Source organism: Oncorhynchus keta, chromosome 7 (assembly GCF_023373465.1).
Source record: "Oncorhynchus keta strain PuntledgeMale-10-30-2019 chromosome 7, Oket_V2, whole genome shotgun sequence".
Lineage (NCBI taxonomy): Eukaryota > Metazoa > Chordata > Actinopteri > Salmoniformes > Salmonidae > Oncorhynchus > Oncorhynchus keta.
Genome location: NC_068427.1, coordinates 27871163 through 27890536, shown reverse-complemented (window position 1 = coordinate 27890536; position 19374 = coordinate 27871163). Strand labels below are relative to the sequence as shown.

General features: G+C 43.8%; 1 pseudogene; it reads left to right on the top strand.

Moving 5' to 3' along the window:
* The first annotated feature begins 18036 nt into the window (after window positions 1-18036).
* On the top strand, window positions 18037-19124 carry LOC118385838 (class I histocompatibility antigen, F10 alpha chain-like; annotated as a pseudogene).
* The last annotated feature ends 250 nt before the right edge of the window (window positions 19125-19374 follow it).

The following is a 19374-nucleotide window of genomic DNA, read 5'->3' as shown; positions in this document are numbered from 1 at the left end:
AGTAGAGGAGACAGGAGGAGTAGGAGAGACATGAGGAGTAGGAGAGACATGAGGAGTAGGAGAGACAGGAGGAATAGGGGAGACAGGAGGAGTAGAGGAGACATGAGGAGTAGGAGAGACATGAGGAGCAGGAGAGACAGGAGGAATAGGGGAGACAGGGGGAGTAGGAGAGACAGGAGGAATAGGGGAGACAGGAGGAGTAGGGGAGACAGTGGGAGTAGGAGAGACAGGAGGAGTAGGAGAGACAGGAGGAGTAGTAGAGACAGGAGGAGTAGGAGAGACAGGAGGAGTAGTAGAGACAGGAGGAGTAGGAGAGACAGGAGGAGTAGTAGAGACAGGAGGAATAGGGGAGACAGGAGGAGTAGGGGAGACAGTGGGAGTAGGAGAGACAGGAGGAGTAGTAGAGACAGGAGGAGTAGGAGAGACAGGAGGAGTAGGGGAGACAGGAGGAGTAGGAGAGACATGAGGAGTAGGGGAAACAGGGGGAGTAGGAGAGACAGGAGGAATAGGGGAGACAGGAGGAGTAGGGGAGACAGGAGGAGTAGGAGAGACAGGAGGAGTAGGAGAGACAGGAGGAGTAGTAGAGACAGGAGGAGTAGGAGAGACAGGAGGAGTAGGGGAGACAGGAGGAGTAGGAGAGACAGGAGGAGTAGGGGAGACAGAAGGAGTAGGAGAGACAGGAGGAGTAGGGGAGACAGGAGGAGTAGGAGAGACAGGAGGAGTAGTAGAGACAGGAGGAGTAGGAGAGACAGGAGGAGTAGGGGAGACAGGATGAGTAGGAGAGACAGGAGGAGTAGGAGAGACAGGAGGAGTAGGAGACAGAAGGAGTAGGAGAGACTGGAGAGGCTGGACCTGACTGGATCTGACCAGGCTTAGGGACTGGCCCACTACCTTCCAATGTCTCTTTTACTGTCACAAATATACTGTACAGCCCATCCCATCACATCTCCTCTCTCCCCTCTCCTCCTGCCAGCCCCTACTCTCATGCCTGGCCTCCAGCCATGCTGTGATAGAATATAATCACTTTATTTTTCCTGTGAGGGACTATTTTTTGGTGTGGTTAAACATACACAGAGTAGACCTAGGCTATTCAGTCAACCAAGCTACTAAACATACTTATTAGTGCTGCTAGTTCAAATCCTGAGCCGACAAGGTGAAAAATCTGTTGATGTGCATTTGAGGCACTTACAGCTAATTGCCCCAGGGTCGCCATGATAATGGCAGACCCTGGCTGTGACCGACTCTCTGAGGGTGTCTCAGGGAGAGCGGGATATGTAAAAAAAAAAAATGAATTTCCAATTCACACGTGTATTAATACACACTTGTACATGTGTGAAATAAGACAAATAGAAACACCCACCACTTAGGTTTCACAAAACATAACAAAGGACAGTACGTCATACCCATGAATAGCATAGAGCAGGACACGGCCAGTAGATCAGCGATCATCAGTCTCCTATATGGAGTTCTGAGCGGTCTCGTAGTTGTAACCACGTCTCTCATCAGACTGGCCGGATAACAGTTGATTAAGGACATATGATCAGCAGCACAGAAGAGCAGTGTCATTCCTGTTGATGTGAGCATTGCCTCACTCTGTCCTCTACCCTGCCCCGATTATGGTTTAGAAATTGACGACAGCAGCCCCTCTCTCCGTCCCATTTGGCAGGTAAATGCATCTCCATAGATACAAGGACAAAATATAATAGTATCCTGAGATGCAGATGAAAAACGCTAGATAACTCCCCTAAAGTCCTCTAGTTGGCCACCTGTTGTTGATCAAGTAACTGAGTCTACCATTCCAATGCAATTTTTTTTAAATTAACCGTGAAAAATGACAAACAATCCAAATGAAATAAACAGAGAACAGAAGATGGAGATGGAACCGACACCACCCATCACAGTGGCAGAAAAACAAAGAGATGTGATAGTTTGTGATGTGTTAGTAGAGTAATAGACAGGGTCCTGTTGACAGCAGGATATTGCAGGCCAGAGCCATCATTCCAGTCAGCCCTCTGCTGCCTTGTCACCTTCACAGCACTACATAAGAACATTCAAACCCTTAAGACTCCGCAGGAAACACACGCACACCCGCACACACACACACACACACACACACACACACACACACACACACACACACACACACACACACACACACACACACACACACACACACACACACACACACACACACACACACACACACACACACACACGCACACACACGCACACACACACACACGCACACACGGGCGCACACACCCACACACGCACACACGCACACACGCACACCCGCACACCCGGGTTCTGCCCTCATGCGTGATCTTGTCTGATGAGCGGTTTGAGCTGTGTAGCCTCAGCCCCCTGTAATCACTCAACTGCTTGAGATTATTTGTATTGAAAATTGCAATTTTTTCCCATGCCCTTCTGAGTTTTATTTCTCTCTTCTAGTTCCATGATGGTTGTAAGTAGCTAGAATGCTAATTTCCACTGTTGTAGACTTATATAAGTCAGAAGTTTACATACACTTAAATTAAGTTGGAGAAATCAGCCAAGACCTCAAAGGGGTCATCCTTGGGAGCAATTTCCAAACGCCTGAAGGTACCATGTTCATCTGTACAAACAATAGTACGCAAGTATAAACACCATGGGACCAAGGAGCTGTCATACCGCTCAGGAAGGAGATGCATTCTGTCTCCTAGAGATGAACGTACTTTAGTGCGAAAAGTGCAAATCAATCCCAGAACAACAGCAAAGGACCTTGTGAAGATGCTGGAGGAAACAGGTACAAAAGTATCTATATCCACAGCAAAACGACTCCTATATCGACTTAACCTGAAAGGCCGCTCAGCAAGGAACAAGCCACTGCTCCAAAACCGCCATAAAAAAAGCCAAATTATGGTTTGCAACTACACATGGGGACAAAGATTTGGACATTTTGGAGAAATGTCCTCTGGTCTGATGAAACGTTATGTTTCATGTTTTGGGGGTGCTTTGCACTTCACAAAATAGATGGCATCATGAGGGAGAAAAATGTTGTGGATATATTAAAGAAACATCTCAAGACATCAGTCAGGAAGTTAAAGCTTGGTCACAAATGGGTCTTCCAAATGGACAATGACCTCAAGCATACTTCTAAAGTTGTGGCAAAATGGCTTAAGGACAACAAAGTCAAGGTGTTGGAGTGGCCATCAGAAAGCCCTGACCTCCATCCTATATTCAATTTGTGGGCAGAACTGAAAAAGCGTGTGCGAACAAGGAGGCCTACAAACCTGACTCAGTTACACCAGCTCTGTCAAGAGGAATGGGCCAAAATTCACCCAACTTATTGTGGGAAGCTTGTGGCTATTCAAAACGTTTGACCCAAGTTAAACAATTTAAAGGAAATGCTACCAAATACTAATTGAGTGTATGTAAACGTCTGACCCACTGGGAATGTGATGAAAGAAATAAAAGCTGAAAAAAATCATTCTCTCTTTTATTATTCTGACATTTCACATTCATAAAATGAAGTGGTGATCCTAACTGAACTAAAACAGGGGATTTTTATTCGGATTAAATGTCAGGAATTGTGAAAAACTGAGTTTAAATGTATTTGGCTAAGGTGTATGTAAACTTCCTACTTCAGCTGTATCTTAACACTATTATATAGATTTGCAGAGGGGTTTTCATAAAAAAAAACTATTCAAGCTATTGGATTATAAAATAGTCTTACTCACGCTTGTTGTTGAGAATAAGCTTCAGACAAACAGCATGAGTGCATTGTAAACGTCATTGATGGTGTTGTGTGTAAATCTGAGTAATTGGACCTGCTCTCCAACTGAGCCCCAGAGATGGAGAATCTCCCCCTACAATTACATTACACACCCCTCAACACTGCTTCACTCAATCCCGCTTTGGTTTGTGTGCGTGTGTGTGCGTGTGCGTGTGCGTGTGTGTGCGTGTGTGTGTGTGTGTGTGTGTGTGTGTGTGTGTGTGTGTGTGTGTGTGTGTGTGTGTGTGTGTGTGTGTGTGTGTGTGTGTGTGTGTGTGTGTGTGTGTGTGTGTGTGTGTGTGTGTGTGTGTGTGTGTGTGTGTGTGTCATAATTAGTCCAGAAGGGCTGTCTGTTAGTATGTGTGGTGCTAGCACTGGAAGCTGTGTTTGCTGTCTGGGGAGAGAATGTTGACCTGTATTCTAACCCACACCCTAGGATCCTTCTTCATTCCCTCTCCTCTTCTCTAAGCTCCTATGACCCCCTCTACTCCTCTCTACCCCTCTGTAACCCTCTCTATAATGTCATTGTTGTTGTTGCTTTTAAACACTCTCCCAATCAGACTATCTGGTGTGAAATGCCTCTGTCCTGGTGTTCCTGAGAAGCCAGTGAGTGGGCGCGAGGAGTGAGAGAGGAGTGAGAGAGGGGTGAGAGAGGAGAGAGGGAATTTGGAGAGGAGACTGTAGGTTGACCTAAATTCACATGTTAGTAGAGAATGTAAATGACAGCAGATGAAGGGGAGACGAGAGTCTGAGGGAAGAATACAGAAGAGAGAGGGTTAATGAGACAGTTTGATTAACTCATCTGGTCTTTCTTACAGCATATGGAAATGACACCAACAGATCTATTCAAAAGGATTTCCAAAAACTATGACTATAGGCATTTTCTAAAAATAAACTCAACAAATGTATCTCATTTGTATTTGATTATAGGATGAGGCCAGCAATAAAGCATTAGAGCATGCTCTCACACGCAGAGGAGAGGAATCCCAACACTGCAGGAGGCTTTCATGAAAACAGTCAAACCAAAGTAGTAGTCCAACAACAAAAATGTGTCAAATGAGTATAAAATAGGTCATTTGGTACAATCTGAGTGCTGAGTGTTTACAATTCAGTTTGAGATGACTAATTGTTTAATCTAAAAGCCATGAAGAAGATGCTACATTTAAAAAACATGTTTTATCTTTTTTGAACCTTTATTTTGACAGCAAGTCAATGCATTGAGGGATTTTCTATCACGTCTTGCTTCGGTCTGATCACACAAGGTGCTGCTCTCCCACAGAACGGGAACTCTGTAATGGCAACCCACAGGTGTAAAACTGCCGTATGTTACTACATGTTTACAAGAAGTACCTTTTGGCAGCACGTAGCCTAGCAGTATTGGGCCAGTAACCAAAAGGTTGCTGGTTTGAATGACTGAGCCGACAAGGTTAATAAATCTGTTGATGTGCCCTTGAGCAAAGCACTTAAGCCTAATTTTCTCCAGGGGCACCGTACTGCTATGGCTGAACCCTGTAAAACAACACATTTCACTGCACCTTACCGATGTATGTGACAATTAAACATATATATTTCTGTCTAAATGTGTGATGAACCTGTTGCACTGTATTTAATCTAAAAACACATTCATAATTTTGATGCTTGTATTTGACATTCACCCCAGAAAATACTACTAATTACCTCCAAAGATCTACATATTGAAAGGAAAAAGTGATTTTTTGTGGTAAAATGAATAAACAAATATAATGTGATATATTAATTTGGTAAATACAGACATTTTACTAAATATCAAGCTGTTGAATAAAACAGCAGTGAAGCAGTATTCATGAATAGACTACAAAATAACAACAAATACAAATACAATATTCAAAACATTTGAATAAAACAAGATTAAAATAATAAAGTAATAATAATAATAATAAACAAATATTCTATGATAAAGTTGAGAGAAAACGGAAGTTATAGTTTTATAACTGATATTTTATCGACTGTACTCCTCTCCAACAATATTCTACATGATGGATGAATATAAAATGATTTTCACTATCAAGTCTGACTGGTTTGTTGGATGTTTTCTCCACAACTAGAAGGGAGCCAATCTTTACTTGAACCTGACTAGCATGTCTGATCTCAGCTTGTCACCTGGCTTAAATACCATAGAGGAGAAGACAAGACACACTTCACCCTGCAAACAGACTGCTACACACCGTGTGTGTGTGTGTGCGCATGCAGACGCGTAAGTACGTGTGTGAGAATGTGCATGTATGCCCGTGTTCCCGTTCTGTGGGAGAGCAGCACCTTGCGTGATCAGAACAAAGCATGAGAGCATTACAGAAAATCCCTCAATGCCCAGCCTTTAAAAATGCACGAGGGCAGCGCACGCAGAAGCAAGTAAAGTAAATGTTTAAATTATGGACCAAAAAAAGGTTACGGCTTCAAAAGGAAGGAGAGATCCCCCACATGAGGCAGCAAACTTTATTGCATGTGAGGAGAGAGGAGAGAGGAGAGAGGAGAGAGGAGAGAGGAGAGAGGAGAGAGGAGAGAGGAGAGAGCTAAAAGCACTGAGAGACAGTAGCCGTGAGGTATTTAAGCAAGGGGGTGTGGTATATGGCCAATATACCACGGCTAAGGGTTGTTCTTAGGCACGACGCAACGCTGTTCTTAAGTTGGTAACCAGTTTATGGTTCGAGCAGTAAAAATACATGTTTTGTCATATTCGTGACCTGATACACCATGGCTGTCAGGCAAGCAGCATTCAGGGCTCAAACCACTCACTTTATAATATGAAATACATCTCTCACAGATTATCTAGGAAATGACTTGTGAACTTTCACAGAAGGAATTATTTAATGTGAAAGGCAGTCCATCTTTCTCCTTGGTCTTGCCCTAAAGGTTTAAAAATAATTTGAAGACATTTGTGTTTTCTAAACTATAAAAGCCCTGTCTAGATTTTACGTCAAGATCTCTGGGCAGGAGCAGACTGTAAATTGCTCCGTACTAAATATAGACTAAAGCACCCATAGTTAACAGAATGTACAGTAGTCGGCGTGCTTTTAAGTGTCTATGTGTGTTTGAGTGCGTGCGTATACATCAGTGTGTTTGTGCTGCGTGCATCTAGCAGGCTTCCTGGATGCCTCCTTAAAGTGTGCAGGAAGGTGTGAGTAACTCGACCATGTGACCCACAGCCCATTCTGACGCCACTGCCCGCCGTCCCGCCGCCGACAGCGTCATGCTCTCTTTCTCACACACACACACACACACACACACACACACACACACACACACACACACACACACACACACACACACACACACACACACACACACACACACACACACACACACACACACACACACACACACACACACACACACACACACACACAGCACTGCTTTGACTCCATCCAGACCATGATGATCTCTAAACTGGTGTTCAGAATGGAGAGATGTCATTAAAGGTGTGTGTGAAGTGCTCCATTGTGCACAGAGGGATACAGTACCATCAGTGTGTGTGTGTGTGTGTGTGTGTGTGTGTGTGTGTTTGTGTGTAGAGCACCATCAGCACCCCAGGGAGACACACACTCCATTTGCTGCCAGCAGGTAAACTACAATATAGAAAGTATAGACATAAACTGAAGTAATACACTCTTCTAATTATTTATCCTTCTATAGGGTAAATGTTTCTCCTCACGTTTGTAGGTGCAAGTTGCAAAACATTTGTTTTATATGAAGGTTGTTGAATAATTCATATGCAATTTAATAATGCAGTATAAAGTTGGAGGAGTTTAGACTCAAAAGCATGCTGGTGAAAACTTCTGTGCCTGTCTGATTGCCTGCTATTCCTACCAGCTACAGTACTTCGGTGCCTGTCTGATTGCCTGCTATTCCCACCAGCTACAGTACTTTGGTGCCTGTCTGATTGCCTGCTATTCCCACCAGCTACAGTACTTCTGTGCCTGTCTGATTGCCTGCTATTCCCACCAGCTACAGTACTTCTGTGCCTGTCTGATTGCCTGCTATTCCCACCAGCTACAGTACTTCTGTGCCTGTCTGATTGCCTGCTATTCCCACCAGCTACAGTACTTCTGTGCCTGTCTGATTGCCTGCTATTCCCACCAGCTACAGTACTTTGGTGCCTGTCTGATTGCCTGCTATTCCCACCAGCTACAGTACTTCTGTGCCTGTCTGATTGCCTGCTATTCCCACCAGCTACAGTACTTCTGTGCCTGTCTGATTGCCTGCTATTCCCACCAGCTACAGTACTTCTGTGCCTGTCTGATTGCCTGCTATCCCCACCAGCTACAGTACTTCTGTGCCTTGTCACTATGAACTGAGAAAAAGCTGAGGAAGAGCAGGACTAAAGCAAGGAGTTTGCTATAACATGAAGACACAAAGTCACACACACACAGTCACAAACACACACAGTCACACTCACAGCCCCTTGAGCGCATCTGTGTAGGTGAGTCAGAGTGTCTTAAAGTGACAGTAGGTGGTTGGGCGTCAACTCCAAACAGAGACAAACCATAAGTCTGTGAAATGAAAGGATGTGCTGTGTGTATGTGTGTGTGGGTGTGTGTGTGTGTGTATCTTTCATAATGTGATCCACAGTGCTGGAAGGCTAAACACCCTGGCTGATCCGTCATGGAGGCTGGTGCTGGGTCAAACTCAGTGCTGTGGAGAATGAGATGTATTATCACTCCGATTCCCATTGGCTAAGCGCTGCTCTACACAGAGGAAACACTGCTGAAAAACACACTGAAATAAAGATGTCCAATTATAAACTAAACCTACTCTCAGGGCTTTGATGGAATTAGCTGAAAGGCTCCTCTTGCGTAACATCCCCAAAAATGTGTAATGCATATGCAATCACTTGTCCTATTTACACCAAACAATGGTCAATTTTCCAGAGCTGTAAAAAAGTTACTTGAAATGCTAAGGTATTTTTATTCTGGTTCATATAACACGTTTTTGGCTGATTCCTGCATTTGTTGTCCCCTGTGTGAAGCGGTCTCAGACTGTTGCCTCTCTTTATCGCCTAAATCAGCAGGCAGGCAGCCAGCCAGCCCGCCTAAGGCTACTGCACACTGCGGGAGAAACACTGTTTCATCAGTCCAGTTAAATATAGCCATTGTTACCAAAGCCTCCCAAAACCGAACACTGCCATGATAACTAAATACATACACTATGAGACAAATTGAACAGCCCTATTACGCACGAAGAGTTATCAAAACTAGAAATAGTATGAACATGATGTGAAATGATCCACTAACATCACTATATAGAATTCTATATTAGGTTCATAATATAACAACAGAAAAAAGTTGCAGTTAACATAGCTGGACAAATAACAGGTTACTAACTGAAAGAAATGAATAATTTAAACATCTTCCAGATGTAATTCAGTCAATCAATCAATCAATCAAATTGTATTTATAAAGCCCTTCGTACATCAGCTGATATCTCAAAGTGCTGTACAGAAACCCAGCCTAAAACCCCAAACAGCAAGCAATGCAGGTGTAGAAGCACATTCAAATAAAATGCTTTCTATATTCTGTATCTTTAGAGGAACAAAATGAATTTATAAAGTAGAATCTACTGTGTAAAATCGAGTGGAGATGGTATTTCCATGGCTTGTACTGTTGCAACATAATAATGTCTGTCTCAGTCCAGTTATTGCAGCAGGAGATGATACTTTGCCAGGCGACCTGCTGTAAATATAGTATCATGACACACACACACACACACACACACACACACACACACACACACACACACACACACACACACACACACACACACACACACACACACACACACACACACACACACACACACACACACACACACACATTCCGTGGCTGGGTTAGACACACACACCCCAGGGCTCTCTGCTCATAGTTCTGCATCGATGAGTAGTCCTGCTGACCTGGAAGTAGTTTGTCAAGAGAGAAAACACCACTAACTATCTACAGTTATCTAACAGTAACTATATGTGTTTTCCCAATGTTACCCCATTGGCCTGATCATTTTGTTTATTCTCAAAATAACATTACTTTATACAAGCTCTACCATTTGGGACAAGCAAAATAATCTCAAAAGTAATACATTTCAATACTTGTTTGGGTCCCACTTTATTTGAAGTGCATCTTATGAAGCTTTCATATAGGCTTCAAAAGAACTACATAGATGCTTCACAAATCATCTATAACCGTATATCATGCTCTATAAAGATTCATAATGTGGCATAACTGTGTGTACATTTATTTGTTCACATTTTATATATTTTATTGAGCATGAAATATGGTTATAGCTGATATGTGACCCATTTATGCAGTGATTATGAAGCCTACATGAATGCTTTATTCATAAGATTCATAAGATCCACTTCAAGTACTTAACATCCACCAGTATCCCCGCACATTGACTCTGTACCGGTGCCCCCTGTATATAGCCTCGCTACTGTTAATTTACTGCTGCTAATTTATTTCTTATTTTTTTTAAATATTTTTCTTAAAAATACATACACTTGTTGTATTCGACGCATGTGATAAATAACATTTGATTTGATTTGAATTTAAAAGGGACCTTTTGTAAATAAAAGATGAATAGTTTTTGTGGAAAGACTGACATTTTTTGCTGTGTAATTAACATGTTACCTCACAGCTCCACAAAGGATGACACAGCACCAGGACGGGTGTGTCTGTTGCCTTGGAGATAGTAACACACCCAGGACCTTAGAGGCACACTCAGGACCAATGAGATGTCTGGACTACTTAATTGATGGAGAGACACCAACTCCCTAGAAAGAGAGAGAGAGAGCGAGAGAGAGAGAGAGAGAGAGAGAGAGAGAGAGAGAGAGAGAGAGAGAGAGAGAGAGAGAGAGGGAGAGAGGGGGGGAGAGAGAGAGAGAGCGAGAGAGAGAGAGAGAGAGAGAGAGAGAGAGAGAGAGAGAGGGGGAGAGAGAGAGAGAGAGAGAGAGCGAGAGAGAGAGAGAGAGGGGGGGGTGAGAGCGAGAGAGAGAGGGGAGAGAGAGAGCAAGAGAGAGAGGGGGGAGAGAGAGAGAGAGAGAGAGAGAGAGAGAGAGCGAGAGAGGGGGAGAGAGAGAGAGCGATAGAGAGTTGGGGGAGAGAGAGCGAGATGGATATAAAGGGGTTAAGTCTGCTAGTCCACTAGAGGAGAGGCTGGTGGAGGGAGAGTCAATTTCCTCTGGCTAAGTGGTGTGTGTGTGTGTGTGTGTGTGTGTGTGTGTGTGTGTGTGTGTGTGTGTGTGTGTGTGTGTGTGTGTGTGTGTGTGTGTGTGTGTGTGTGTGTGTGTGTGTGTGTGTGTGTGTGTGTGTGTGTGTGTGTGTGTGTAGGGTGTGTGCTGTACGGGTTGTGCCGCCTAGCGTGCCTAATGCGACAGGACAGTTCCTGCTTATTATAGAAGCAGCCCGGGTAATAAAATCTGAATCAAACTGCCAGCTGAGAGGCTCGGGAGAATCTCCCGCTCTTCAATTTTTTACGTTATGGAAGCACTTGACACTGGGGTGGATCAAATATCACTAGTTTGCGTGCAAATACTTACTTAGCGAGCCAGTGGGGCCCAAATCTAGGCAGCAGACCTGCAGGTGAGCAGCCGTGCAAACAGTTAATTACACCACTCCCTCCGTCTCCCTCTCTCTCTCCCTGTCTCCCCCTCTGTCTCCCCCTCCTCACCAACTGTCACAATTGCCCCCTAAGTGGTCACGGTTGATGTATTTCGATAAGGTTTCATGGGGCCGAGAGCTCTGACAAATTCCTGTTTTGGCTGCAGGAAACTGGTAGCGATCAGGAGACCACAACAACACCATAACAGACAGACGAGAGGGAGGGAGGGAGGGAGGGAGGGAGGGAGGGAGGGAGGGAGGGAGGGGGAGGGAGGGAGGGAGGAGGGGGAGGAGGGCGGAGGGAAGCACGACACTGCTGCCGAAGACAAGGACCAGCGGGAGGCTGAGAGCTCTGAGCTAAGTGTAGGCAAGCCTGCAGGACAAATTTTATTGGTCACATGCGCCAAATACAACAGGTGTAGACTTTACAGTGAAATGCTTACTTAAGAGCCCATTCCCAACAGTGCTAAAAGAGTTAAAAAGCAAGACAAGTAGTTGCGAAATAAAAAGGGGAATAGTAACACAGTAAAAACAATAAGGAGGCGATATACAAGGAGTACCAGTACGAGTCAAAGTGCAGGGGTACGAGGTAATTGAGGTAATACAGTATGTGTGTAGGAGTTAAAGTGACTATTCAATCAGGATATATAATAAACGGGAGTAGCAGCAGCGGCCTTCCTCTGACACTGCCTGGTATAGAGGTCCTGGATGGCAGGAAGTTTGGCCCCAGTGATCCTATAACACCGCCTGGTATAGAGGTCCTGGATGGCAGGAAGTTTGGCCCCAGTGATCCTATAACACCGCCTGGTATAGAGGTCCTGGATGGCAGGAAGTTTGGCCCCAGTGATCCTATAACACTGCCTGGTATAGAGGTCCTGGATGGCAGGAAGTTTGGCCCCAGTGATCCTATAACACCGCCTGGTATAGAGGTCCTGGATGGCAGGAAGTTTGGCCCCAGTGATCCTATAACACCGCCTGGTATAGAGGTCCTGGATGGCAGGAAGTTTGGCCCCAGTGATCCTATAACACCGCCTGGTATAGAGGTCCTGGATGGCAGGAAGTTTGGCCCCAGTGATCCTATAACACCGCCTGGTATAGAGGTCCTTGATGGCAGGAAGTTTGACCCCAGTGATCCTATAACACCGCTTGGTATAGAGGTCCTGGATGGCAGGAAGTTTGGCCCCAGTGATCCTATAACACCGCCTGGTATAGAGGTCCTGGATGGCAGGAAGTTTGGCCCCAGTGATCCTATAACACCGCCTGGTATAGAGGTCCTGGGTGGCAGGAAGTTTGGCTCCAGTGATCCTATAACACCGCCTGGTATAGAGGTCCTGGATGGCAGGAAGTTTGGCCCCAGTGATCCTATAACACCGCCTGGTATAGAGGTCCTGGATGGCAGGAAGTTTGGCCCCAGTGATCCTATAACACCACCTGGTATAGAGGTCCTGGATGGCAGGAAATTTGGCCCCAGTGATTCTATAACACCACCTGGTATAGAGGTCCTGGATGGCAGGAAGTTTGGCCCCAGTGATCCTATAACACCGCCTGGTATAGAGGTCCTGGATGGCAGGAAGTTTGGCCCCAGTGATCCTATAACACTGCCTGGTATAGAGGTCCTGGATGGCAGGAAGTTTGGCCCCAATGATCCTATAACACCGCCTGGTATAGAGGTCCTGGATGGCAGGGAGTTTGGCCCCAGTGATCCTATAACACCACCTGGTATAGAGGTCCTGGATGGCAGGGAGTTTGGCCCCAGTGATCCTATAACACCGCCTGGTATAGAGGTCCTGGATGGCAGGGAGTTTGGCCCCAGTGATCCTATAACACCACCTGGTATAGAGGACTTGGATGGCAGGGAGTTTGGCCCCAGTGATCCTATAACACCACGTGGTATAGAGGTCCTGGATGGCAGGGAGTATGGCCCCAGTGATCCTATAACACCGCCTTGTATAGAGGACCTGGATGGCAGGAAGTTTGGCCCCAGTGATCCTCTAACACCACCTGGTATAGAGGTCCTGGAGGATCCTGGAAATTGGTGTCCCTCCTTTTGATGCACAAACACACACACTGTCGCTGCATGGCAACTACTGCAAGGCACCGGGATGACTGTTGCTCCAGTTAGAGAACAGTCTGTGGACTCTGCCCCTATATTCTCCAGGCAGGACCTCCCTTCTTCACCTCCACCCACCTTCAACTCCTTCCTCCTCTCCCCTCCTACCCTTGCTGTAATATGACAGGCCAGTATGACTCAGGGATTTAGCACCTATTAACGAACAGGCCAAAGGAGGGAGAGCTGCGTGCGGGTTTGTTTTCTCAGGTAGTACAGATCTCAGACTCATCACGATCCTCAAGGAGAACACACATTAAGCATTAAGACATGGTCAGCTTTTAGACATGGTCAGCATTAAGATATGATGAGCAAACTGGTCAATGGGCACATAGTTGTGCACTAAATGCCTAAATCAGCAGAGGGACATTTTAGTGAAAAATGTATAATTGAAACCTATTTCTTTCTGGTGTCGAATGTTCTAAAGCGGCTTGATCCCTTCTTCCATTCGATACTTGGACCATAATGTTGTTTGACCAGTTCAACTACCCCACATGTATCCTTCTTTTGGTAAGAGAAAATTAAAGTCTGGCAGGCTTATTTGAGAGCTTAGAAACCAGGCACAAAAGGCTACTAGAAAAGTGAGGAACACTCTCAAACCATGGGCACACTGCGTGCCTTTTTTGTGTTTTCATTGTACACCACTGTAAATGCAGGTAAGGCGGACTGTTTACTTAATGTCATTAATGATGTTATAAATCCGAAGTGAGTAATAATGTGCTTGGAAATTGGAGACAAACTTTAAAAAGTCAACATTAGTGGAGACACCTTATCAGTTTTGGAAACAGTGTTACAATTGCGAGTTAAAATTTGTGCAGTGGCTAACTAGCTGTAAATAGGGGAATTGTTAGACCTCAGTTCGCCAAGTTAGTTAGTTAACTAGTTAGTCACAGTTAGTTAGTAACCACTCTTACACTCATTTGCCAGCTACCATTACGCTGCCTTGTCAATAACATTTCCAAAAATGATGTCTCCAATTGTGTTTTCATACTGATTGTGATGCAATCCAGTTTCCAAGGATATTGTTCCTTACTCTATAATATTATAAACAACACATTACATGCTATATCCTGCAGGATGATAATGTTCAAAATACGTTGATGTTTGAGATGAGGTACATACAGCGCCAACAGTATTCACACTACTTGGCTTTTTCTAAATGTTGTCGTATTACAGTCTGAATAAAAATGCATTGCTTATAGATGTTTTGTTGTGGCCTACCCCTAATAACCTAGAATGTCAAAGTGGTTTATCAAAATGTTTACAAATTAATTCAAAATTAAAATTCTTCAGTCAATAAGTATTCAACCCCTTTGTTATGAAAACCTAAATAAGTTCAGTTGTAAAAATGTCACATAATAAGTTGCATGGACTCACTCTGTGTGCAATAATAGTGTTTAGCATGATTTTTGAATGAATACCTCATCTCTGTATCCTACACATACTATAGTTATCTGTAAGGTCCCTCAGTCGAGCAGTGAATTTCAAACAGATTCAACCACAAAGACCAGGGAGGTTTTCCAATGCCTCGCAAAGGGCGCTTATTGGTAGATAGGAAAAAAAAAAAAGCATTACACCAAGTCACTACAAAGATACAGGCATTCTTCCTAACTCAGTTGCCGGTGAGGAAGGAAACCGCTCAGGGATTTCACCATGATGCCAATGGTGACTTTATATCAGTGGTAGAGTCTAATGGCTGTGATAGGAAAAAACTGAGGATGGATCAACAACTTTGAAATGACTCCACAATACTAACCTAATTGACAGAGTGAATAGAAGTAAGCGTGTACATAATACAAATATTCCAAAACATGCATCCTGTTTGCAAAAAGGCATTAAAGTAATACTGCAAAACATGCATCCTGTTTGCAAAAAGGCATTAAAGTAATACTGCAAAACATGCATCCTGTTTGCAAAAAGGCATTAAAGTAATACTGCAAAACATGCATCCTGTTTGCAAAAAGGCATTAAAGTAATACTGCAAAACATGCCCCCCTAATGCACCCTCGACAACTACTGTGACTATTATTATTTGACCATGCCGGTCATTTATGAACATTTGAACATCTTGGACATGTTTTGTTATAATCTCCACCCGGCACAACCAGAAGAGGACTGGCCACCCCTCATAGCCTGGTTCCTCTCTAGGTTTCTTTCTAGGTTTTGGCCTTTCTAGGGAGTTTTTCCTAGCCAACGTGCTTCTACACACTTTGAGATACCAGCTGATGTAAGAAGGGCTATATAAATACATTTGATTTGATTTGATTTGCTGTGGCAAAGCAAATAACATTTTGTCCTGTATGCAAAGGGTTATGTTTGGGGAAAATCCAATGCAACGCATTACTCAGTACATCTCTATATATTTTAAAGCATAACGGTGGCTGCATCTTGTTATGGATATGCTTGTAATCGTCAAATACTTTTTCAGGATAAAAAAGAAACAGAATGGAGCTACTGTATGAACTAGCAAAAACTGGTGGGATGAGATAAAGCTAGCATATGTAAAAATGTTTGTTTAGAACTCTTGCCTTCCTATTTGCGTAAGCTCATTGAAGAAAGAAAACAATTGTATGAATCGTAAAGTTTATCCCAGAGTAAGGATAATAAACAGAGATATTTCTGGAGGGGTCCAGGTGAGATGCCTGGCATTTGGTTTAGAATTTTTGGGGGTTTTCTTACCCCTTTTTCTCCCTAATTTGTAGTTATTAGTTAGTCTTGTCCCATCACTGCAACTCCCGTACGGTACGGACTCGGGAGAGGAGAAGGTCGAGAGCCATGCGTCCTCTGAAACACGACTCTGCCAAGCCGCACTTCTTTTTGACACTTCTCGCTTAACCCGGAAGCCAGCCGCACCAATGTGTTGGAGGAAACACCATACAACTGCTTGCGCTCGGCCCGCCACAGGAGTCACTAGAGCACGATGGGACAAGGACATTCCAGACAGTTTTATCAATATATTTGCCTCAATTTACTCTCAAAATTCTAAATGCTATTTAGCAACAGAGAAGACCCCGGCAAAACTACAAAATCCTGCAGGAAGCTCCTGCACGTCATCTCTAGCCGACACTGTCAGCTCCCGTTCACCAGCACGATCAGAGACCTGTGTTCAATCTATTAACTTCTTACATCCCCTTTCTCTGTCTTAGCTAGCCACTGACTACACTTTCGCTGGTTAGCAGAACAGAAGATCATAAAATAATTTTGTATTACTTAGCCTAGATAATTATTTGTACAATATGTCGACTTTGGTGTCTATTTCAGACATTATGGCATTTTTTCAAAGACGAGCGTATGAGCATTAAAAGGGGAGAAAAGCACTATAAATCTGGACATGTGGAGAAGTGCAGCTATAGTAAGAGTAAACTTACCAGTTTGCCCAGGGCCAACATGAGGAATAAAATGTATCCTTTGTCGGTGAGTGTAGCTATTAAGTTAAGTATGATCATCTTAGCAATACAATGTGTTCTATACAGTTGTCAACATTCTACAAGAGCCACTTAATCAATTATACAGCCAGATTACCCCGGATACCAGACTTTGATGAGTGATAACTCAGTTCTAGAATGTTATCATAGATGAGAATGAATCTAAAACGGTATTGACATTCAGAATTGGCTTTGTTTAGACATCCAGCCTGTTTTGTATTTTCATGATCAAACACAAATCTTCAGAGGCACAGTATTTATTTATTCAAAGTGGTACATGATTCACACTGACTTGTTTTATAGGATCCTTCCCACTACATAACTGATATGTCAAGTGATAAAATCACAAGTTATTAATGAAAAGCTTATGGAAAAACTGCACTTGTCCTCATGTGAAAATTACAGTTGTAATGTCACCAATCAAACCGAATGAATGCATTTCAAGGTGTTCAAAGTCATGCATTGAAAGGCATGTGGCTCTTAACATCTTTTCTCTTGGCAGGTCTCTGTAGGTGACCAGGGGATTGTCTGTGTTGTTCAAATGATTTCCCCAATATAAAGACTCTTAGATTTGATTTGACACTCAATTTGATATGCTCCTATGAACTTCACATGGTTTTCATGTTTTTGTTTATTCGATGGAAATGGCCATTTGTGATCTGATTCTACTGTGCCCCTATCTGTAAACAGACTGTTGGAGGGAGACGTGTGTGTGTGCAGCATGCAGCCTAACTCTTTCTCATCCTCATCAGTGTTTCATGTATTAAATCCCTACCACCACATAATACTTGGCCTATGAATTTGTTTCAACAGTTCAACAACCAAGCAAGTACAGATTTTAGGTAAGAGCAAGTGAAAGTCTGGCAGGCTTATAAGAGAGAATACTGGAACACACTCCATGGGCACACTGCTTGTCTTTCTGTTTGTTTTAACATTGTACACCACTGGAGGTAAGTGTAGATATTTACAATACGAACATATTATACTATTATCTATGCAATCTGATAATGTTAAGGAGTAAGATAGGTCTGTTTGTTTGCAGCGAGATACATACATATGAAGATAAGTGTGAGAACCAGGTGATGTTCAGTACACACCCTATCATGTCTTTTCAGATCAGGTGACCAAATGTGTTACTATGACTCCAACAATTATCAGCTTGTCCACACAGGACACTATGTCCCAGACAAAACAAGAGAAAACACAGCTCAGGTCTATGCTCACTATGTTTACGGAGACATGCTCAACACTATGAAGGAGAGATCATCTGACCGCAAACGCCACTTTCATTTCACAGAGGGTGTTCACGTTCAGCAGAGAATGACTGGCTCTGAGACGTTGGATAATGGTGAACCGGCCCTTCTCCTGTTCAGAGACACATTCAATGGGATTGTTGCAGATAGATTGGCTTACAACATGACTCATTCTACATACTATACTGGAGAACCTTGGTTATCATGGGGCAAGACAAGGTTATATTTCAAAATATTTACATTCCTCTTTGCATATCTGGAGAGAGAGCAGCATTGTGATGGGTAACGTGCATCCCAGAGTCAGGCTCATAAAGAAAGCAGTTTCTAGAGGGGCCCGTGTGAGCTGTTTATCCTTTGGTTTCTATCCCCGACACATCAACCTGGCCCTGCTGAGAGACGGCCAGCTAATAGCGGAACAGGAGCTGACTGGGGGGCAGCTGCTGCCCAATGGAGATGGGACGTACCAGATGAGGAAGAGTCTGGAGATCAGTAAAGAGGAACTGAGAGAGACACACAACTACACCTGCACTGCCTCCCACCTCAGTCTGGACAACAAGCTGGATGTCAGCTGGGTACCTGAAAGAGACAGAGTCGGCCCATTTGTCTGCTTGGCTCCAATGGTGATGGTGGGGATTAGTCTGGTCTGTGTTTTCATTTGCGTCAGGAGAAGACGTGCTGCTGGCTCAGAGACATTGTCACAGCTTTCCAACGTTGATGAAGCTGTAGAGCAAATCAGCCTATCAGAAGATTCAGAGAAATACTATATTTTTTAAATGAGCGTGTGTGTTCTAGGTGATCTTACTGAGAGAGGTGTGTGTGTGTGTGTGTGTGTGTGTGTGTGTGTGTGTGTGTGTGTGTGTGTGTGTGTGTGTGTGTGTGTGTGTGTGTGTGTGTGTGTGTGTGTGTGTGTGTGTGTGTGTGTGTGTGTGTGTGTGTGTGTGTGTGTGTGTGTGTGTGTGTGTGTGTGCGTGTGTGCGTGTGTGTGTGTTCGTGTGTCGTGTGTCGTGTGTCGTGTGTCGTGTGTCGTGTGTGTGTGTGTGTGTGTCGTGTGTCGTGTGTGAAAACTGAAAGTACACCTGAGTCGGTCCACAAAATAAGTCCATTTTGCATTTTAAATGCCTGTTATACTAAATGAAGAGCCCTTTAATATAGACCACACTTGCTAAAGTGCCAAGAATGGGCGTTTTGCCATGTCTCTCTGTGACTTCATGCA